This window comes from Myotis yumanensis, unplaced genomic scaffold (assembly GCF_028538775.1).
Source record: "Myotis yumanensis isolate MYYU_CA2020_CCGP unplaced genomic scaffold, mMyoYum1.0.hap1 SCAF_9, whole genome shotgun sequence".
Taxonomy (NCBI): Eukaryota; Metazoa; Chordata; class Mammalia; order Chiroptera; family Vespertilionidae; genus Myotis; species Myotis yumanensis.
The window spans coordinates 9,007,139-9,032,448 of NW_027223760.1; positions in this window are offsets into that span (position 1 = coordinate 9,007,139).

Below are 25,310 nucleotides of genomic sequence, written 5' to 3' on the forward strand. Positions count from 1 at the left end.
TCAAAGGTGCCTTTATTATACTACTATTTATGTGGCATTATCTAAAATCTTGAGACAACCCTACATGTAATAAAGACTAAAAATGGTTTTTTAATTTTTTTATTGATTTTAGAGAGGGAGGGATAGAAACATCAATGATAAGAGAGAATCATCTATCAGCAGCTTCCTACACACCCCCTACTGGGGATCAAGCCCGTAACCTGGGCATGCAACCTGACTGGGAATTGAACTGTGACCTCCTGGTTCATGGTTGATGCTCAACCACTGAGCCACACCAACTGGGCTAAAAATGGGTTTTTAAATGTGTCCATGTTGATTAATAACCATTTTCAGGACAAGGAATTATTCTAAAGGGGAAAAATTCAAGAAAAAAATTAAAAGCAATGGCTTAGAGAAAATCTCTCTGTAGGGGAAGATGGTAGCCAGAATTCCTGACATTGTGAAAGATCTTCAGAGATATGTAGCTTGCTTTCTCCACAAACCAGCCCAATTCTGGTGTTCAGAATGCAAAGAGTTTGTAGCACTTTGTATTCTGGTTCAGCACTTATTGAAGGATGGACATGGGTTTTGTTTACTTGGTAATGATTATGGCAAGAGCTACTTCTGGACTGTGAATGAATATTTTCTCTTGGGTTAGTACTCAGTGGTAAGACTGATGACACCTAGCTACTGCTTCGAGTGAGAAACAGAATAACCAAAAAGCTGGCCATACCGAGTGAGGATGCAGAAAAATTGAATCTCTCTCACACTCCTGATGGGAATGTAAAATGTTTCAATCACTTTTGAAAATAGCCTGGCAGTTCCTTAAACAGTTACGTACACCTTGCAAGTGACCCAGCTATTCCATGTTTAAGCCATTACACAAACAAAATGGAAGCATATGTCTATAGGAAGGCTTATACATGAATGCATATAGCAGTTTTACTTGGCAGCTCCAAACCGGAAACATCCCAGATTTCCAACCATAGGTAAATGGGTAAACGAACTATGGTACATCCATAAAGTAGAATGTTACACAGCAATACAAATAATAAAGTGGTGATATATGCTACAATATGAATATATCTCTAAGTTGTTATGTGAAGTGAAACAAGCTAGCCAAAAGATAGTACATACTATAGTGATCCCATTGCTATAGAATTCTAAAAAATGCAAAGTCAAATATAATGAAGAAAACAGATACTTGTGAAAAAACAACAACACACAAAACCTTTATTTATGCCATCCAAGAGGCATCCTTGGCAAATAATTTGCTACTTTGATCCCTGGGGACAGGGTTGGGGCTACAGAGAGGTGAGAGAGAGGAATCATGAAGAAAGGGACAGGAGGAAAGTTTTGCGGATGATGAATATGTTTATCCACTTGACTGCAATGATGTTTTTATAAGTACACATAATCAAAACTTATCAAATTGTGCCTTTAAGTATATGCAGTATGCTGATTATAACTCATTAAATCCATTAAAAAAACAGCTATTGGGAAATTGTTGTTACATTGATGGTTAATATTTGAAGTAACAAAACAAGGTTTTATAGAAAAAAATAGATGGAATGTTTTTCCGTTCTCTGTTTTCAATCTAATTTATCAATGACATCACAGCGTTGGTGACAGTGGTCGGTCAGATTTATTGAATGCACAAGGGTAAATCATAGGTTAATATATTTCTTAAGAGGAGCCTCGAAGGCCTTTGGCTGCCTGGGAAACCCATTTTTATGGAAGCTTTCATTCCACTCAATACATAAGAGATTAGAAGCCTTAGCTAGCTTTTATTTAAAACATGTTTGCTTAAATTACAACAAGTTATTTTACAGCTAGACATATGAATGCCATGTGCTAAGTAAATTGTACATTAAGTAGAAAGTGTTTAAAAATACCCCGAAGTTGTAGAAATGTGAGATGCATATAGAGAGTAATAATCTAAGCAGTTTCAGTCGTCTCACTGATGTAAAACCAAGCTTTCTGTAGTTCTCGCAGCAGAAGAGACATATGTCTTGCATGTATTTTAAATCTAGGCTAAAGCTAACCCTTTTAAGGGCATCATTGAATTGATAATTTCAAACAGTTTGTGAAACTTAGATATGTTCCAGAGAGGGAAGAGAAATCTTGACTGTGTCACTTAGTATATTTTATAATGTCGTTTTTGAGGATTCATGTTTACTTTGGCTGCCTGTCCCACTGAACCCAAAATATGAATAAATAAAGATGAACACTTGGTTTCTATGTCTTTTTACTACACAGCGTTGAATGAGGGTTAAAGCTAAACACATCATATCCTTCACTCATTACTTTGTTAATTTGATAATTGCTAACTACTGATTTTAATGAAGTTTACGTGGCTGTGGTCTGTAACATAAAATGTTTCTGATATAAAACAGGCGGGAGCAGGGTGGGGGAGGTCAATGGGTGAGAACAAAGGGATATCGATAGTATTTTCAACAATAAAAAAAAATACACCAGTTCCACTGTAAATCAAAGAAAAATGACATGGTCACACATATTAACATGTAAGGTGGTGAACAAATTTAGTTGAATTACATGACACTGTCTGCTCTGTCCAGAACATTCTAATTCTGCATAGAAGGTCTTGATTTCCAATCTCTTTACTTGAATAAGAAGATTTTAATTTATCTGTTATTTTATGAAGCATTTTTATGTGTAGAAAAAGGTGCTACTTGTTTGCACATGCTGGTTATGTGGCATTCTTACATGATTTCCTGCTTTGCTGATGGAAAATTAGACTCTTGTGTATTATAAAAGAATAGAAGATAGCAATAGAATCAGGATGCGATTGCCTCAGGGCATTCTGTTGACAGCTAGAAATATATACAAGCAAGGCCAAGTCACTGGATGCTAATGTGAGCTCTACCACTGATGAGTAGTGTAAATCCCTCTAAAAGAAGAATCAAAAACCCTTTCATCAAACTGGGGGTTTAACCTTAAACTTTGACCATGTAGGTAATTTCTACACTTTTGTACAATTAAACCATAATGCATATTTTATAATTACATTATGTCCATGAATTCATAAATATGTTTGTAGGGGTTGATCTATCCAGCATAGCTATGTATAGATATGAAATAATCATTTCTGTTACTTATGTATTAGACTAATAATATGATGTCTTTCATGCACAGTGAAGATGAATCATTCATTTTTGGGGGATTAGTTTTTTCCAGGCAAGTCCTTACATAATAATTTTCTTGTCTCTTAGAAGTTTTCAGCTTTCTCTAATGTGACATTGAATGAGAGGTACACTGTAATTTAACTAACAGAAATGTGTACAAGTAATATTATCTCTCATATGACCTTATAAGAATTAATAGTAAGAGACGTCAAAACAGGCCTAGAAACTGCTCTGTCTCTGTCTTTTTAACATTCAAGCCTACTTTAATCATCATCACAAACACTATATAGAGCAAGACTTAGTGTGAAGGTGTGAACCTGAGGCTGCTGAGCCAAATTCTGAAAGAATTGCTTTGCTTCATCGCCATGTGAAAATATTTACCTTACATTTCAGAAAGCATCTATTGCCTATCAACCTAGAGTGGGGATAGATTGGCCTTGACTACTTTAGTCCTCCTTCCAAGTTTGTTACACTTCATAACTTGTGGCTGAAACATTGCAAGTAAGAAAAAAAAGAGGACATTAGTTTAACGCAGAGGTCTTCTTTGGTGATGTTAATGTTCTTGGTGGGTTTGGCACCTGGAGCAGTTTTCCATTACAATGCAGCTGTAATATGAGTGGAAATATTTTTCTTTACACAAACAACTGTGCCGGCAGGCAGTAACTAGTGTGTTCCTTGAAATAGTCTGGAAAAACAAAACCAAGCCTTCCTTGTTTCTTCTAATTGTCACACTCTGAAATGAACTCTAAGAGAAACGTGCTAAGTAGAGTGTCAGCATGATTTGGTTTTCCTACAAGCAACTGCTTTTTTGGTAGTTAGTTTTAAAGAGCAGTATTCTGCCAGGGTTAAGGATGGAATGAAAAGAATACAGAACAGTCCGTGGAAATCGTGGCAATTATTCACAGCAAAAATACTCTGGCCTAAAAATCTTGATGCCAGTCGGTGGTTTTGAAATTTTTGTTTGGGGTGTGAGTTAAAAAGATGAGCTAGGAGCAGCCCTTCACAATGAAAGTCCTCTGTTGCTGTCTTAGGCTGGGGTGACTTGGTAAGACTGCCATAGACCACTGCAGGGGTGCACACTGAGGAAAATGAACAACACACCACAAAATCTGGGACAGAGACCAGGGACTCCAGTGGTCATTACTTTTTATTTTAAGGACTAAATGTACAAATCATTCACAATATGACAGAGTAGAGTGCTAAGAAGTAAATAAAGCTCACATAATTTGTTTCTATTTCAACTAAATTGCGTTTTCTAGACCAGTTCAACATATGATCTCTACAGTTCTAAAATGAGAAAACAATCTTACTAACATAAAAATGACATTTTATTCAACTAGGCCAGAAGGAACCAGACTCATTAACTGTGAGGTAGAAGGACAGAAGGAACATATTTGAAAAAAAAAAAAAAGATGACACTAAAGAGTCAGCAAATCATGTCTCAAATTTATCAGTACCATTGTTTTTTTTTTGTTTTTGTGTGTTTTTTTTATTGATTTTTTACAGAGAGGAAGGGAGAGAGATAGAATCAGAAACATCGATGAGAGAGAAACATCGATCAGCTGCCTCCTGCACATCTCCCACTGGGGATGTGCCTGCAACCCAGGTACATGCCCTTGACCAGAATCGAACCAGGGACCTTTCAGTCCGCAGGCCGACGCTCTATCCACTGAACCAAACCAGTTTCGGCAGTACCATGGTTTTAATTGGTGAGTTTGTTAAACAGGCCCAGCTGAAAAACACTAAAGTTTTCAGATTTTCTCCAAGAGAGCCTTCTTTCTATGATGACTGACACCACCGTATCCTGGGTCTTCTCCCCTCACAACAGCATGATCACAATGATTATTCCCAGCTGGTATCTTGCTTCTACTTGAGCTCCCCAAACTCCACTCTGATTTGCTGTATTGCTCCCTCTTAAATTTATAAAATAGTATATTATTATGTAAACCATGTTAAAAAAAACATTCCCATTACCTTAGGGCAAAAATAAAATCACCTAGTTGGAAGCCCTCCACAATCAAGCATAAAGGTCCCATTAGATTTTTCTTTTCTTCCTTATGTTGCTTTGATCACTGGAGCTCAAGTATTACTTTTGCTTTCCACGTTTTAATTTAGTCATAATCTCTTTCAATCACCTTCTGTCTTCTCTGCCTAAACAAAAAGTACTCCGTCATTCATTCAGCAAGAATGATGCAACTACTGAGTATCAGGCCCTGTGCTAGACAGAGAGAATACAGTAGTGAACAAAACCCACATGGTCCCTGCTCTCAAAGAACTGTGTTCTGGTGAGTAATTTTTGTGAGACAGCAAACATACTTCACTCTTTTTAAAAGGTTGTAACAAGTGCTATAAAATAAATAAAACAGATTCATGTATGGTGACCAGTAGAATTACTTAGATTGGGTGTTCAGAAAGAAACTCATTGAAGTAGTGTTTGAATTGAGAATCGAATGCAAGAAGAGCCAGCTATGCAGAGACTAGGAGCAAAGTTTTTCAAGAGATGACCAACACAAATGCACTGCGTGAGAGAAAAAATGTGGTATATTCATGGAAAGAAGAGAAAGCAGTGAAACCACAAAGAAATAAGCTGAACTAAGAGAATTTTTAATTACCTGAGTCAAGTACCTGGAACTTACCCTGAATCTTGAAGTATCCTGGCATATTTAAAATTATCTCCTACGTTGTTGTTGTCTTTTTATTTGAGTGTGTAATTGCCACAATTAGACTTTGAACTTAGCTTATGATAAAGTCACATCATGATTATGCAGCTTCATAGAATCTCCCAGAGTGTTATGAACAGAGTAGGTGTTTAAACATAATAAAGATATAAATTATCCCCAAACTGATATATAGGTTTAACATTGTTCCTATCAAAATCCAAGTAAGACTTTGTATAGACATACAAAAAAATTATTTTAATATTTTTATGGAAAACAAGGAAACTAGAAAAGCTAAAAATAAGAAGAGGGGGTTTGAAGTAATCAGTCTCCCAAATTTTAAGGCATAAAACTGAAAGCTTTCCCTCTAAGGTCAGGAATAAGGTGAGGATTGCCACTCTTATTAATTCTATTTTACATGGTACTGGAAATCCTAGCCACAGCAATTATTCAAATAAATAATAAATCAATAAATGTCATTCTCATTGGAAAGAAAGAAATATTGTTCCTATGCACATCACATGATTTTATATATAGAAAAACTCTAAAAACTACACACACAAAAACTGTCAGAACTAATAAATGAAATCAGTAAAGTTGCAGGAAAAAAATTAACATATAAAATCCAGTGGTGTTTCTATACACTAAAAATAAACTATCTGAAAAGAAAATTAGGAATACAATCAAATTTGTAATAGCATTAAAAATAATAAAATAGTTATAAATAAACTTAATTAAGAAAGGGAAATATTTGTACACTGAAAACTACAAACATTTATAAAAGAAATTAAAGATACAAGCATCACATCTATAATAATAAAAGTGTAATATGCAAATTTACCAAATGACCAAACAGCAGAACGACCATCCGGATGACCTTCCGGATGACCATGCTATGACACACACAGGCGCCAGGCCAGCCAAGGTGGGTGTGATGCAATTGGTCGGGGGGCCCCGCCATTGCCTCACGATTGATTGCTCTGCAGAGCAAGGCCCAGGCCACCAGCTGGTGGGGCAATCGATGGGAGGTGGAGGTGCCTCTGCAATTTCCCCAAAAAGGAAGACCCAGGCCACCCTCTGCATGGCAATCAATCTTGGAGCCCTGGATGGGTGGGTGAGACCTCCCTCTGTTGGGCGATCGATTGCGGGGCCCCAGCCGGTGGGCAGGATCTCCCTCTGCATAGCAATCAATTGGGGCAGCCACAGAGGGAGGCCCAAGCCACCCGGCTGGCAGTGCTGTGGTGGGTAGGCAGGGCCTCCCTCTGTGGAGTGATCGATCTGGGTGCCCTGCGATCAATCGCCCCACAGAGGGAGGCCCCGGGTTGTGAAAGGGCACAGGCCAGGCTGAGGGACATCACCCCCTGTGCATGAATTTCATGCATGGGCCTCAAGTCTATATATGTAAAACCCTAAGTAAGCATTATGATGAAATGACCGGTTGACCAGTCCCTATGATGCACACTGACCACCAGGGAGCAGATGCTCAATGCAGAAGCTTCCCCCTGGTGGTCAGTGCACTCCCACAGCCAAACTCCCGCAGTCGGCCAACCAATCTCCCAGAGTGTCTCCTCCTGGCCAGTCTCTTCCCCTGGCTGGCCAACCAACCTCCCGTGGTCTCTCCCCTCATCCCTCCCCCCTCCAGTAGGCCCCAATTGGCTTGGCCCCAATCGGGATTGGGCAAGATGTCTCTGATCACCCCTGGTTGCTGGCCAGGCCTAGGGACCCCACCCATGCACAAATTTATGCACCAGGCTTCTAGTATTATATATTGGAAAACTTAACATTGTTAAAATAACTATACTACCCAAAGTAATCTACAGATTCAATGCAATCTCTATCAAAATCCCATTGGCATTTTTTATAAAAATAGAATAAACAATCCTAAAATTTACATGGAACCACAAAATATCCTAATTAGCCAATATAATTTTGAGAAAAAGAGAACAAAACTGGAGCCATCACACTTTCTGATTTCAAAATATATTATAAAGATCCAGTAAGTACAACAGTATGGTACTGGCATAAAGACACACAATGGAATAAAATAGACAATAAATCAATCCATGCATTTATGGTCAACTGGTCTTCCATAAGGGTGTCAAGAATACAAAATGGGTTAAGAATATTCTCTTCAACAAATGATTCTGGGAAGACTGTATATCTACATACAAAAGAATGCAATTAAACACTTACCTTCTACCATACACAAAAGTCAATTCAATATGAATTAAAGTCTTATACATAAGGCTAACAAATGTAAAATTCCTAGAAAATTTACAGGGGAAAGCTTCATGATGTTGGTCTTGGTACTGATTTCTTGGATATGACATTAAAAGCACAGGCAAAAAAAGTTAAATAGATAAGTGAAACTTTATCAATTAAAAAAGCTTCTGCACAGAAAAGAGTGTAAACACATTCTATGGAATTGGAGAAAATATTTGCAAACCATCTACACTAATAAAGAGAAACATGCAAATTAACCACCATCCCATCACTCTGCCACTCCACTACACCCACCAGCCAATCAGAGCGACTATGCAAATTAACCCAATAAAGATGGCGGTTAATTTCCATATGCAGGCATGGAACTAAGACTGAAGATGACTGAAGATGGCGGCGGCTATGGAGCTGGAGTGAGCAGGAGGCTTGGTTTGCTCCTGGCTAAGGAGGAAGCCAAGCTTCCCGCCAGCCCTGGACTCCTCTCAAGGAGTGGCTGGGGTGAAGGCGGTGCCAGCAGCCAGGGGAAGGAAGTCCCATTCTTGTACGAATCTTTGTGCATCAGGCTACTAATATATCATATTAGGCATTACTATACAAAATATACAGATTACTCTTATAATTTCCTGCCATGTACAATAAGATAGATATGTTTTTCTATATTTCTGCCACAGATGACAATGTTAATAGACCTTGAGAACATTGTGCTATGTTGTAAGTCAATCACAAAAATAAAAATAATTTCACTTGTATTAGCATCTAAAATAGTCAAACTCATAATATTTTTAGTACAGATATGATGATGATAAAATATCTTGCCTTTATTTGTCTGAAAAAGTCTTCATTTCACCACAACTTTTAAAGTATATTTTTGATAAGATTATAATTCTGGGTTGAAATAGTTTTTCTTTGTCATTATAAAGATGTTACCCCTGAGACTTTAGGTCAAGATGTCAGTATAGGTAAATATGGTACTCACCTCTTCCCACAATCACATCAAAATTACAACTAAACTATAGAACAACCTTCATTCAGAACCATCTGAAACTGAGCTGAATGGAAGTCCTACAACTAGGGAATTAAAGAAGTCACGTTGAGACTGGCAGGAAGCTTGCAGAAGTGGAAGGAGCTGGTCCCACACCCATGTGTAGTAGATAAAAATCTGGAAGGATATTTAGCTGTGGAGGTCTCCCCTGAAGACTGAGGGTCCCAGCCCTACACCAAGCGCCCAAGATAAGGCTGAGGGAGATGGAGGCTATTGGAGTAGCAGGCAGTTCTTAAAGGGCCCGTACACAGACTAACTAAGCCTCATTCCCTTTCAGTTCCAGTGTGGGGGCAGCAGCTTGAAAGGGACCAGAGACATATGGGGAGGAACTGAATTGTCCAGCATCAGGGCAAGAGCTAAGGGTCAGCTTTCTCCCAGACAGAAGGGCAGGCAGAAGCCACTGTACCTTTTCTGTGCCCTCCTACACAGAGCACACAGGCAGGCACCATATCTGCATCTCCGTCAATCTGGCCAACCAACTTTTGGGCCCACCCAAGCTATTTCCAGTGGCTTTTCCATTGGCTGGTGCTTCAGATTTTCCAAAAATCTTTCAAACAAACAGTATCTGGCCTTAGCGAGCCCTATTAACTCTCACTAAGTGGCTCCAGGCTGAGCAGTAGAAGGAGCTGGCCTTGATTCACAGCTTGGCCTTGCCTGAGCATTTCCAAGCCCAACACATATAGCAGCCACATGAAGATCATTTTGTAGCTCATGCCTAGTGGCCACAGGCAGAACACAGGGGGTGGCTGACCTTGACCTGCACCTCTCAGGAGACTCCAGAAACAATGCACCCAATGGAAAACTTGAGGCCATGTCAAAATACCACCACCCAACCACCTCCCCAAATGACACACTCAAGGGGATAAAAGTCAGTACCAGAGTTCTGCTGAAGTAAGATTTACACTGTGGGGTGGTCCTCTGCACAGCTAATCTCCACAATGGTCAGATGTCTGTGGTCAGTGGTCATAGCCAGTCATTGCAGCTGATCAGCCTGGGGCTCAATCCCTCTAATTGGTGTGCCAACAGCAATCAAGGCTCAACTACAAGAGGAAGGTATAGTCAGCCAACATAGGGGTGTACCTCAAGTGCCCAGCTAGGGTGACCAAGGAGGCTGTGCCATTGGCCAACAATATTAGGCCATTCTACCAAGCCTAAAAGACATAGCAAGTCTACCTATTACATTGAAACAAATACATGGAGGCTGCCAAAATGAGAAGACAAAGAAAAATGTTCCAAATAAAAGAACAGAGCAAAACTCCAGAAAAATAACTAAATAAAATTGAGACATGCAATCTACTAGATGCAGAATTCAAAACACTGGTTATAAGGATGCTCAATGAACTCAGTGAGAACCTCAACAGCATAAAAGAGGACCAGTCAGAAATGAAGGATACACCAACTGAAATGAAGAACAATTTACAGGAAATTAACAGTAGAGTAGATGAAGCTGAGAATCAAATCAGCAATTTGGAATATAAGGAAGCAAAAAACACCCAATCCGAAAAGAAAAAAGAAAAAAGAATAAAAAAATTAGTGTATTTAAGAAGCTTTTGGGAGGACTTCAATCATACTAACATTTGAATCATGGGAGTGCCAGAAGGAGAAGAAAAAAAAGCAAGGAATTGAAAAACTATTGGAAAAAATAAATGATAGAATGTTTACCGAACTTGGTGAAGAAAATAGACATACAAGTTCAGAAAGCACAGAGTCCCAAACAAGATGAACCCAAATAGGTCATAATGTTGTTTGTAATATTTTCTTATAATTTTTGTATGTCTGTTTTGTCAGCAATTACTTCACTTTCATTCTGGTTTTATATATTTGGGCCTTTCTTTTATCTTGATGAGTATGGTTAAAAGTTCATCAATCTTATTAATCTTTTCAAAGCATTGATTGTATTGATATTTGAAGGCTCTATTTCATTTATTTCTGCCTTGATCTTTATATTTTTCTTGCTTCTACTCACTTGGGTCTTTGTTTTTGTTTGTTTGTTTTACTGTTTTCCAGTTCCTTCAAGTAAGGTTAGATTATTTATTTGAGATTTCTCTAATTTCTTAAGAAATGCCTTCAGTGCTATGAATTTCCTTTTTAGGACTGCTTTCACTTTTTTCCCATATATTTTGGCATGTTGTTTTCATTTTCATTTGTCTCAAGGTATCTTTTGGTTTCTTCTTTGATCTAATTTTTAACCCATTAATTTTTTAGTAACATATAATTTGGCCTCCATGTATCTGTGTGCTTTTTAATTGTTATCTTGTAATTGATTTCTAGTTTCATACTATAGTAGTAGGAGAAGATGCTTAATATGATTACAATCTTCTTAAATTTATTGAGACTTATTTCGCATGGCCTAACATTATCTAATCTGGAATATGTTCCATATGCACTTCAAAAGAATGTATATTCTACTGCTTTGGAGTGAAATGCTCTGAAAATATCAATTAAATACATCTGTTCTAAAATGTCATTTAAGGACCCTGTTTCCTTGTTGGGTTTTTGTTTTGTTTTTATCTATCAATGTCACCGTGTGTCTTCTACTATGACTGTCTTACTGTTGATTTTCCCTTTATGTCCATCAAGATTTGCTTTTTATATTTAAGTCCTCCTAAGTTGGGTGCATAATGTTTACAAGGGTTATATTATCTTGTTGGATTGATTGTATATTAGCACATAATATCCTTTGCCAATTATTTATTATAGCCTTTTTTAAAGTCTATTTTGTCTTATATAAATATTGCTATCACAGCTTTTATTATTTCCATTTGCATGAAATATTTTTTAATCACTTTACTTTCAGTTTGTGTGTGTGTCTTTCTATCTGAAGTAGGTTTCTTATACACAGCATATATATTTGGGTTTTGTTTTCTTATCCATTCTGCTACCCTATGCATTTTATTGGATCATTTAACTCATTGACTTTTAAAGTAATTATTGAGGGGTATGTATTTATTACCGTTTTATTCTTTATAATTATTTTTCTCTCTTTTTTTTCATCTTGTTTTTGAAAAAAAAGTCCCTTTAAAATTTCTTGTAATTCTGGTTTGGTGGTAGTAACTTCATTACTTTTTTCTTGGTAAGCTCTATTTTTCCTTCAATTTCAAATGATAACCTTGCTGGGTACAATAGTCTTGGTTGCAAATACTTGCTTTTTTTTCACTTTGAACATTTTGTGCCAATATTGTCTGGCCTGAAATGTTTCTGTTGAGAAATCAGATGGCAGTCTTTTGGAAGCTATTTTGTAGTTAATTATCTTTCTCTTGATGCTTTTAAGATTCTTACTTTGCTTTTAAGCTTTGCTATATATATTATGCTGTGACGTGGCATGAGCTGCTTTGGGTTCATTTTGTTTGTGACCCTGTGCTTCCTAGACTTGAGTGCCTTTTTGCTTCACCAGGTTAGAAAAGTTTTCAGTCATTATTTCTTCAAATAGTTTCTTAATCCCTTGTTCTATCTTTCTCCTTCTGGTACTCATATTATGTGGCTGTTGCTGTATTACATGATGTATGCGAGATACATTAAAATCTGCCAATTTTTAAAATTCTTCTTTTATTTTCTTACTGCTCAGATAGGGTGTTTTTTGCTACCTGGTCTTCTAAAGTGGTGATTTGCTGGAGGCTAATTCCAGCAGGTCATAAATGTAAGAAGTTCATCAAAAGGTTGATGAATCATATCACCTGCTGCTGGAATAGCTGAAAGCATTTCCCCCAAACCTGAAGATCTGCATACATTATTGCCTGCTGCCAGATAGCTGAGGGCAGGTCCCCCAACCTGAAATCTTTAACTGTTTACCAAATGTTCCTTTGATATGCATATCTGCTTTGCTATAGGGCAAAATGTGTTAATAAAAAGCAAGGGGTCCGGAAATTCGAAAGAACTTAGTTACTAAAGCTAAGCCTCCCTGGCTCCCCCAAAAATGCCTTCCAAATTTATATTTCATGTCTAGTTTATTTAATTTACTCACAGCCCCTTCTCCAGATTCCTGAACCCTAGTAGATGCGAGTAACTTCCCCCCTGCCCCCCAGCAGTGATTCAGTTACTACTTTGTGTAATGTGCTGTTGGTTCCTTCTGGTGTTTTATTTCAGACATTGTATTCTTCATTTCTGACTGCTTTTGTTATGATTTCTAAGTCCTTTTTTATGTTTGCTATCCTTTTGTGGAATTTCTCACTAAATTCCTTATAGCCATTGGTTTGAACTCAATATCTAGTTGATTGCTTGCCTCCATTTTATTTATTATTTTTCTGGGGATTTCTCTTTTTCTTTCATTTGGGGCATGTTTCTTTGTCTCCCCATTTTGGCTGGCTCTCTGTATTTGTTTATATGTTTAGAAAGAATGGCTATGTCTTTAAGTCTTGATAGGGTGGTCTTATATAACAGGTGTCCTGTGGGATTCAGGTGCAGTCTTTAATCCCCTGAGCTAGCTGCTCCAGGAAAGTCCCTTGTGTGGGTGGGTTAGGTGAGCACTTCTGTTGTAGTTTAGAATCCATTGTTGTTGATTTGTCCATGGGTGGGGTTGGCTCTCAGGCTGGCTGATTATGAAAATTGATCCCAACCATAGTATATGAGCTGCTGTGTGACAGCTGATCTGAATGAAGCCAAATTTGCACCAACTTTTTCTGGTGCCTGCCATGATCTCCCTTTGGGTGTGTTGCTTTTTGAGTTAATCAAGTCATTCTATGATATACTCTGAAGCCAGACACTGGGTGTTTGTTTCTGGGGCCTCTTGGGAGAGACTAAGGTGCAGGTCAATATCAGGTGACTTTCCCTGGGCTTCCTATTAGGAGCTACAAATCTAGCCACAGTCTGTGGCTTCCTCTATTGAGCCTTGGTGTGTGTGGGATTGGGCCAAGCTGCATACCAAGGCAGGTGACCACCAGCACTGAGCCTAGGGCAGGTCAGTTAAAAGCCCAAAGCGCCCCAATGTTCACCTTCTCCTTTGGCTGCTTGTTAGGCTCAGTCATAGAAATAGATTCTGGTGATTCTCAAGTTGCATGAGGTACATTTTCAATGAGTTACCAGGAGGTAGGCGAGTGGTATTCATCAGGTTTATAGATTGTTGCCACTCTGCAAAAGTCTCAGAGTACATCATGGTGAGCCCCCACCCACCTGAGGCCTGAAGACCTTTGTGGTAGAGTGTGGTCTCATGGACTTGTCTGGGTGAAGCCAGTAGAAGTCATCAGACTAGAACTGATTAGGATTTGGCCATGTGGAGGGAGGGCTTTGTATAAAAATGGCATCAGTTTGGGCATGTGGGGGAAAATGGATTTCCTTGAGTGCCTTCCAAGAAAGTGTGTACCATGGGCCCAGGCTGACTGCAGCCAGAAGCCAGCAGACTCCTCTGCAGGGTGTGAACTTGGCAAGGTGGGGTCCCAGGAAGTCAGAGAATGGGACTAACACGTCCCCCCATCCTGATGTGGCATTAAGGGGAGTGCTCAACCCAGGAAAGATAGCATCTATGATAAGTGTAGGAGAGGGTCTCAACACAGGGACAAAAGCAGCTGTCCCTGTAGCCCCCTCCTTAAAACCATACAACCCATTTTTTTAATTTTTTTTTTTTGCTGGACCACTGTCCCTCTGCCAGAGCTCACAGTGATTGCCTGTGAATGATATTCTGTGAGTTGCCTTTTAAGAGGACACCTGTGTTTTTGCAGACTCAAGTCTCTCTCTGTTGCATGGAATGCCCACTGATTTTTACAGCGAGATGTGATGAGCTCTTATCTTCATAGCACCGGTCTTCGGTTTGGGGAGCCAAGTGTGGGTGGAAGGCCTCTCTCCCCAGTGGGGACCTTTGCAGCTGAGCTATCTACTCCAACTCTCAACTGTTGCATGTGGGTGCGGGGCCAGCCCTTTTCATCTCTGCATCCCTATCAGTTTCTATGTGTCTTCTTCAAAAAATCCTTGGTTATAAGATTTCTGTTCAGCTAGTTTTCAGTTTGTTTTTCAGGTTGATTGTTCCATAATGTAGTTGTAATTCCAGTAGGTTCTTGAAGAGGTGAGTATATCTTCCACCTACTCTGCCGCCCTCTTGGGTCTCCCTGTTCCAGAGTTTGGATCCCTTCTTTGTTTCTCTCTTTCCTGATGAAGGGGTGAGTATCCCCAACTCAGAGGTATAGCACTATAGATTCATGAAATTGGGAAGTGTAACAAAGGCAGCCTTTGGCTTGGTGTGAGAAACTAGGAATACATAGAATTGTTCTGTGCCAAGCTATGCTTAAAAACAAACAAACAAACAAACAAACAAGCAAGCAAACAAAAACTGTGATGTGGATAACCTAGCAATGGCGAGAGGGTGGGTTGAAGGATCCAAATCCCGAACCACTTAGCTTTGGGCACAGATCGTGTTCTAGAAGGTTTTGGAATTCTCTGTAAACATATTAAGGGAGGAATATTTTATAACCTGAGAATGAGGTCATAATCCAGAAGAGAATGCTTGTGGTGCTAGTGGGGACTCAGGGGAGAATTAACAGCTCCTTGTGAAGTTTTGCCAATGCCTTGAAGGCAGGTATAAAGTTACACGGCCCACAATTGCACACTGTGTATGCCAAGACACCCACAGTGGACAGAACACTTGTGTAGTAAATAGGCCAGAAACAGTGATGACTAATTGACCAACCATGTCTGTCATTTTCTAAGAAAGCCAAAAGGACCGATGTAGAGATGCGCCCCTATTTCCCTCTTCAAAATGTGCAGAAAAAAAGTTTTTTTCTTCCTTCGGAATAATGAGGACTAATCTTGGCAAAGAAGTCATCCTTCCCTCCAAATGCAGCAAAAAATCACATCTAACTTTTCTTCATGAAAATATGAAGAGCCGACCAACTCAGTCTGTTTGGCATGAGTTTCTTTCAAAGTCAATATGAAATATAATAATTGATATCTAATGATAGAGTATGCCTTCCAAGTTATTTTATCAGTAGAGTTGCATTTGCATTTTCCTATAAATCATCCTGAAATTCATTTGGGCTTTTACTATGGGGCTGCAGTTCTATAGACATATCTCCTAAACCAGATTATTTTTCAAGTAGGTCATCTTTTCTAATCATTAAATGATAAAAATGAAACCAGTTACCACTTCATCTGTCAAATCAGATAAAACAACAATAATGTAACAAATGTCAAAGTCAGATTGCTCTCATTTTTCAATGAATGGTTTATGCTCTCACCTATTTTCTTTTCTCATTAACAACATGCCCTGTGTTTTTCAAACTAATATCTGAATACTTAGTGCCTGATAATGGAGCCAACTGCTTGAAGTTAACACTACCATGAAAGTTAATACTACAATACAAGAAATTATTTTCTAAATGGCAGGTTTAAGATGCACTATGTAAACTATTTACCTTAACACTGCTATTTCACAGAGGAGGAAACTAAAGCTAAAAGAGGTTAAGATATTTTCCCATCATAACTTCCTGTAAATGCTCTTTTTAAAAATGTATTCATTTTTAGAATTAGGGTATCAGCATTAGGGTTAACTGAATTATCCACATAATTTAACTTTTCTCTGCCTTATCTTATCCTTCTATAAAATGGGAATGATAATATGCATTTATTATCTTTCACCCAAAATTTTTATGAAGATAAATGTTTTAAATGTTTGCCATAATGTAATTACTGTTTGGAGGATAGATGAAGGCTATTTCCTGAGATTAGGTCTGTCTTTAGGTGGCAGAGTGCTGGATAAAGCAAAACGGATTAGTGTAAAGACAAGAATCTGTACACTTATAAGAAAATAGGGCCTTTAGGCTGTAATCTTAATGACAATGGTAAGATTTGGTGTCAAATCTAGCACCCTAAATTAAGCTGTCACCTGAATTTGGGTGGGGAACTAAATGGGGAAAATATGAATATTAGTGATTTTACTGCCCAATGCTTGGTCTGTCAACTATTTTAGGCTGTATTTTGGCTAATCAAGTCTTAACTTTGGTTAATCCTTTCTTAGCCTATGACTTTGGAAAAAAATAACTTTTGACACAATTTGTTTCTTTTAACGGTTGTTCCTAGGTATTATATTTTTTGTGTGTGAAAATAGTACCCCCTCCCCCCCATCCCCTAAGATTGAGTCATTTGAACACAAAATCACTGAATGGGTTCTATCTTAAAGTGATGACTATGAATGGCCTTGGCAGTTGTTAAAGAGGGCGGATTAGTATACATAACCTACCCGCCTTAGCTGAAGCTACTGTTAATGTTGTAAACTGCCAACTTTTTATTCTTTAAGCAAACTTTAAAAAAATATAAAGTTTCCTTCCCAGGAATGACTTTCTATAAAAGCAATCAGGTAATGGCACGGAGTGTGCTTATGGTATTGAAATCACAGCACAGAGGGAACGAGGGGTGCACCACCGCACCTCTTGCTTTATAATGACCCAGGGGTGTGATTATCTTATGATAACCACGCTCCCTGTCATGCCTTAGTGCTTATATATTCCACGCGTCATAATAAATCCTCAAGCGCTTTCTAGGTCTCAGAGCAAATGCAATGACTTTGAAGTAGAGAGAGTAGCCAGCTTTTCTGGGCACACATTGATTTATATTGTATGCATTAGGGAGAATTATAAATGACTCATTTTAAGTGCCAACCAACCCACGAATATTGGAAAACTTTGGGTTTTATGTCTTTAAAGAATCTCTTTGGCTACCTTTCCTAAAATTTTTTATTTCCCTGCTCTAATTTTGATGACTGTTAAATTATTCTGTTTCTACAAGGAACATTATCCTGCTCCAAAACCACCAGAGAAATAACATCTATGACAATTATCTTATAGTTTCTTGGTATAATGTTTTACTACAAAAATTGGAGAATGGTGAGCTATCCAACTCCAAATTAGTTTTATTTGATTTTAAGTGCCCATTGTTCAAGAAATACAACTATTCTAGCTACAGATTTCTAGATCTTCAGGCATAACATTTGAGAGAGGAGAGGGTTATTGAGGGAGGATTTTAATGTATTCCACATGATAACCCCCCCCCCCCACAAATGTTAGCATTGTTATATCAGCTCTAGGTATTGTTATTTTTTATCTTATTTGAAGATAACAATTAATTTAATTTTCAGATTCTTCATTATAACTGTTACTATAGTAAAATGAAAATAAGTAGAGTTAATAGTAGACATATAGGGAAGAAGAAAGATCAAGAGTAAGATATTTCTGCATTTAGCATGAGGCTTTGATATAATAAGACAACAAAGTAATAAACTAAGCAATTCTTTTTGATGTAATCTGCATAATTGTACCACAGAGTGAATCTGCACCTCAGGGAGATGTTTTCAAGCAATCTTGTAACCTTCCAAAAGTGCAGAGTAGCCAACATTTAAGTTCAACATTTAAGTCTCTTGCAGAGAATAATCTGCAACACCCTTTTTATCCTGTTATTGTAACCTAGGCAATGAAGATAGTGGCCTTTCACTGTGACTGCTGATGAGTTGATTCAATGTCTGTGCCTACTTCAGGATCAACCATGTTAACCTTAGGTCACTTCAAGGAAAACTGTGTATGAAAAATAACGATTATTTAGCCGCCTACTGCAAAAGCTGAGATTCTCTGATTACTATAAAGGTCAAATATGCACATTTTGACTGGTGGTAATGAGTACTTTTAAAGATGTTTTAGCCTTTTCTTAATCTGGCAGTGTCACTAGGCTTCTATTGTTATGCACCAAAGAATGTGCCTCTAATTGTACCATTTGCCCTATTGTAGCTTGTACATAGAGTCAGTAGTGTGATGTTACATGTGATAAGTGCCTACCACATGTCCTAATAATTATTAGCCTTCAATAAATTGTATAATAAAGTAACTCAAATCTGGAGACACCAAAGGTTCTTAAAAAGTTGAAAGCAATACTTAAGAGGCTCATGCATCAAATTCTAATAATAGTGCAGAATAAAATAGAATATAAAAATACTCTTCAAGGAGTGAAAACCTTTTAAGAATTAGGAATTAACTTAAACGTACTTCAAATACTAGACACGTGTGTATGTGTCTGTGTACATATATATGAGTGTATGTATAGATATACATTTGCAGATGCATAATATATATGTTTATGAGTATTTATTTTTAGATGATTTAAGAGTTCACGTTTTTAAAAAGGGGGCTTTTGTTAGTCAATTCATCTAAAATTAATATATGTGGCAAATTATCTTATGGAAAAATAATATAATTTGAAGCTACATATAAAATTTACTTGCTAGGGGAGAAATGGCAGGGGCTCTTAACATTTATAAGAAATGTCCAGTATGGTTCCACACTTAACATATCTAAGCAATTAGTCCTTCAGATATTCTTAAAGAAACAAGCTTTAAAACCAACAAGTCGGAGTAGTTCAAAATACTATTACACACAAACAAACAAATAACAGGGATAGATAAGTAAAATGCTACTTAAGATATAAATCTCAACTGAAATTTCATGTTTCTCAATAAATTGAGTAGAAATGAAAATAATTCTATTTTTTCTTTGTATTTCAATGACTACTTGAATCTTATTAAGGGCATTAACTAATCGTTTTAATAGCTGTCAAAATTTTCAAAATCCAGTACAGATGGGCAAATATAATAGAAAAAAACTAAACGTAGCTGGGGAAAACACAAGCTGAAGTGTCTGACAAATTAGAATGAAAGTATATAAATGTAGGTTAATTCTTCAAGTTTCCATATTTGTGATATATTATTTTTTTAAAAGATGGAAATACAGATATAAAATATAAGAAAAGTAGATTTCATGTAAACATAACGTTAAAGTAAATTTAATTTTGGCTTTTTGTGGACTTTCAGTATTATTTCCCTAAATTATTAGATGTAATGCTGAAGCTATTGGTAGGATGATTCCAAAGACAATAAAATTTGAATTTTAGTACCATTTGAAAAAAAATAGTATTTTCATATTATATAGTCATATTTAGCTCTTTTAAAAATAAAAAACTTATTTTATTATGAACATATAAGTAAATATATTCAGTAAATACTCTTAAATATAACTTATCAAACACTTAGAATAGGCATTATTAATCTAATTCTCATGTTTTTTTTTGTGGTCTATTGCACAAATCTATATGATATGATCTGAATTTTTGTGTATCTGTCTGAGTCTACATTACACCAAATATCTAGTTTAAAAGTAAACATAGTTGTTCTGCATATCACCAAAATTCATATGACCAACTTTACATTTATGTCCAGGACAGGTTTATAAATCTTTTTTGGATTTATCACAGCTTCAGTCACATTTCAAATCTATATAACCTAGTTACAGGAAATAAAAAATAATAAAATGCAGGGCCTTAATTAAAAATAGATATTGTTGGTTAAATCGCATTTTAATATTTGGGGCAAAGAAAACCCCCAATTAAGAAAATAGAATGTTATTTCTATTTATTAATTGGGCAGGTTATTCCTTTTTGTCTTTTTTTGTATTTTGTTTGGAACAATATAAATGGGTTTACTGAACTTATGAATGTGACTTTTCTTAAATGGCATATGAACATTTCAGATTAGAAGGTAAGGTCCTCTTTTCTTTGGCAATGGTACTCTAGGGTACAGAGAAGTTTTCATTTTTTTTCTTTTACAATATTTAAAGTATGTAAGTCTGTACACAGAATATTTTCCTAAACCATACACTTAAAATTCTTTGATATCATGATGTGTATGTGGGATAAAAAACAACAACAAATAATATGAATTAATTAATAAGGCTAGTGGATAAATCCAATAATAGGGATTTTCAAATATAAAATGTATTACATTTTTAAACTAGTTTTTCTGCACTCAGAAATAGGTAAATTGCTTCTCCTAAATGTGATTTGCAGTGTTTTCTATTGAAGTCTGTGTTTTAGTATGTATATGGCTAAAGGTTTATGTACACAGAGTGCCACAATCCCAGCGGCATGCTGAACTCACTTGCTCTGGCTTATCCGAGCTGATAGTTAAATATTCAGCAGTTTGCAAGCCAGTTGTTAAATATATTCTCATTAAAACTTGAATTATATAAACTCATGATTAAATAAGTTAAAAATAAAAGTAGCAAATACTCAAAAGTCATCACATCCTAATTATTTTACTACATTTACTAATGCATATGCTCTTCAGTTTATTTGCACGTCTTGTTAAAATGCAACCAAAGGACATGTATGCATGCATATTAGCATAACCACTGGACACAGATACTGGGGCGGTGGGGGCTTGCCCGAGGTGACAATGACTGGGAGGGGGGTGTTCAATTGGGGAAAAAGAAGACATATGTAAAACTTTAGACAATAATAATAATTATAATAATAATAATAAAATATGATAAAATATTGTATAACGGGAGTTTAGATGCCTAAGTAAATGGAAGCTGCACGCACATGCACATTCTCACATGACCACATCAAAATTACAACTGAATCGACCTGGAGAACCATTTGAAGACTAGCTGAACAGAGGTCCTCTCATTAAGCATAGAAACAAAAAGTGAGGTGGAGACTAGCAGGTGGGGTGGAGACTTGAAAGGGCGGGCCCTGCAGCCACATACGGTGGATGAGAATCTGGAGAAATATCTCAGCAGCAGAGGTCCCCCCTGAATAGCAAAGGATATCAGCACCAGCTTAGAAAACCAGTGACAGGAAGAGGAGCCCATGTAACATCTGGCTATAAAAATCAGAGGAATTCAGTCTGCCTAGGTGAGACAAAAGGCTCTGACAACCTAGGCATACTCTTAAAGAGCCAGTGCACAAGTTCTCGCTTGCAGGCATTCACCCTAGGCTCCAAGGAGGGATGTTGGCTCAGGGGGTGTCAGACACATACAGAGAAAGACTGAATTGCATGGCTTCTGGGAGAGGGCTGGAGGGCTAATGTCCCTATGTTGAGCCCGACTCCTGCATGGCCCACAGCACCATCTTTCCTGTATTAAACCCTCTCCCATACATCATTAGCCTTGTAAACATCACCAGCTCCAACCTGAGTACTCCTTGAGACCTGGCCCTACCCTACTCAGGCACAGCCCAAGGCTCTCTTTGTGGAACCAGCCTGGGCTCTTGTTACAGTCTTTCTTGAAAACTCTCAAGGAATTCTGGTAAAGCAGGTGATTGTGAGGAGTGCCAGAGACACACAGGTATGGCTTCAGGTGATGGCTCTCTTCCTGCCTGGTCGACAGGCATCACCTTGTCTGTGTAAAACCCTCCACACAGAAGGTCATATCTTAACTTGCTTTAGCTGGTGAACTCTAGTAGCTGCACCCTGACCATTCCTTGAGATTTTGCCCTATACAACTTGCCCACAGCCAGAGGCTCTGTCAGACAACCAGCCTGGGCCCACATTGAAGTCTTTCTAGAAACAAAACAAAACAAAACAAAACAAAACAAAAAACAAAACAAAACAAAACACACTTGAGAAATTCTGGTCAAGCTTGTGGGTGACAGAGACACACAGGGAGAAACGGAATTGTGTGACTTCGGGATGAGGGTCATCTTCCTGCATCTTTGACAGACATAGGTGTTACCTTTCCTGTATTGAGATCTGCCTCCCATAGGGCCTAATCTCAATCTGCATTAGCCTGGTAAACTCTGCTAGCTCCACCCTCATGATTCCCTGAAACATCATGTCACTGTAAAGGTGCATAGACACAGGTACGTGGTGGCTACCCTCACTGTACTCTGATAGTTTTTTTGAGTGGCCTCAAAGTAAACACTGGTGCTGAATCTGAATCTATATTAACCTGGTGAACACATCTCACCCACCTGCCGACTTCCTGAGATCCTACCTCACACATCTAACATAGTGCCCAAGGCTCTTTCAGTGGCAGAGTATTACAGACAACCGATAGGCAGTGGCAGTTCTCAGGGTGACTGGAGCCTTCTGCACCAGGCTAAGTGCTGTGGGCAGAAGACCTCAAATCACACCTAAATCCTCCCATATTGGTACGAGCAACTACCAACCACAGATAGCTTCCTGTTAAGCAGCCCCAGGCCTGTCACAGGAAAGGTCACTGACCTGCATCAGAGTCTGCCCCAAGAGGCCCCAGAACTATAACACCAGGTCTGTAACACCAGGTGACTGGCTTCAAACCATAACACTGCATAGCTCAATAAGCTCCATAAGTACTATACTCAAAGGGAGGTAATAGCAGGCACCAGATCCTGTCGGGGTAAAATCTACTCCAAGGAATCAGCCCTCAAACAGTAGCTCATATTCTGTGACAATGGCAAATACAACCAGTCAGTCTGAGAGTCAATCTCAAAAATTGACATGCCAATAGCAATTAAGGCTTAATTGCTACAGGAAGGCACACACAATCCGCACAAGGAATACTCCTGGAGCACCTAGCTCAAGTGACCAGAGAGATTGCACCAGTGGCACCAGAGGACAGCAACTTCATAACACCATCCTACCAAGATTGGGAGACATGGGCAGATCTACTTCGTACATAGAAACTAACACAGAGAACAGACAAAATAGAAATACAACGAAACATATCTCAAATGAAGGAAAATGAGAAATACCCCCCAGCCCCCCTCCAAAAAAAAATAAAGGCAAACAATCCACTAGAATTTAAAACACTTGTTAAAAGGCTGCTCAAAGAACTTAGTGAGACTTTCAACAAAGAGATAGTAAGCATACAAAAGGGTCATATAGCCCAACCGACATGGCTAAGTGGTTCAGTGCTGACCTATGAACCAGGAGGTCACCAGTTCAATTTCTGGTCAGGGCATATGCCTGGGTTGCAGGCTCAATCTCCATTGCGGGGAGTGCAGGAGACAGCCAATCAATGATTCTCTCTCATCATTGATGTTTCTATGTCTCTCTCCCTCTCCCTTCCTCTCTGAAATCAATTTTTAAAAAGACATAGAATAAGTTTAAAATAAATAGGTCAAAAAAGAAGAATAAAATAACTGAAATGAAGAATACATTACAAGGAATAAACAGCAGATGACATGAAGCAGAGAGTCAAATCAGCAATTTGGAAGACAAGATGGAAAAAATCCCCTAATCTAAAGAGGAAAAAAAGAAAAAGAAAGGTGTATAGTTTAAGGAACTTCTGGGACAATATGAAGTACAACAGCATGTGCAAGATGAACCCAAAGAGGCTCACACCAAGACACATCATAATTAAAAAGGCAAAGATTAAAGACAGAGAGAGGGTTTTTTTAAAAGCAGCGAGAAAGATAGTTACCTACAAATGGAGCTCCTATAAAATTGTATCATCAACTGAAACTTTCAGGCCAGAAGGGATTGTCACAAAATATTCAAAGTGATGAAAAGTAAGGACCTATAACCAGAACTACTCTACCCAGCAAGGCTATCATTTAAAACTGAAGGAGAGATAAAGAGCTATCCAGAGCAGAAAAAGTTAGAGTTCATCACCACCAAACAATTATTATAAGAACTTTTAAAGGACTTCTTTAAGAAAGAAGGAAAAAAAAGAAACATAAATATGAATGATAAAATAAATAACTATGCACCTATCAAAACCACTTTAAATATAAATGAATTAAATGCTCTAATCAAAATGCATAAAGTAGCAGAACAGAAAACAAGACCGTATATATTTTGTCTACAAGAAACCCACTTCAATTAAAATGACACAGATAGACTAAAAGTAAAGGGATATGAAAAAATAATTTTTGAAAATAAAAATTTTAAAAAGGTAGTGTAGCAATACTTATATCAGACAAAATAGACTTTAAAACAAGGGCTATAATAAGAGACAAAGGACATTACATAAAAATATGTGACTCAATCCAACAAGAAGATGTAAACCTTGTAAACATTTATGCACCCAACATAGGAGATCCTACGTATATAAAACAAATATTGATGGGTATTGAGAGATTGATAGTAATACATTAAAAGTAGAGGATTTTTTAACACTCCATTGACATCAATGTATAGATCTTCCAGACAGAAAAAAAACAATGAAATAGCAGCCTTAAATGACACATTAGAGTGGATAGATTTAATTAATATTTTGAAAGCATATTAACCCAAAGCAGCCAAATATACATTTTTTTTTCAAGTGTACATGGAAAATTTTCTAGGATAGACCACATATTAGGCCCCAAAAAAGTCTCAGTAAATTTAAGACTGAAATCATGTCAAGAATCTTCTCCAACCACAATTATATGAAATTAAAAATTAATTACAAAAAATATATGAACACATGAAGTAAATAACAAGCACCTATATGTTGAGAATACAGACAATTTAGAAGAAATAGATAAATCCTTAGAAACCTTCAATCATTCAAAACAGAAACAGAAAGAAACAGGAAATCTAAGCAGATAAATTACAAC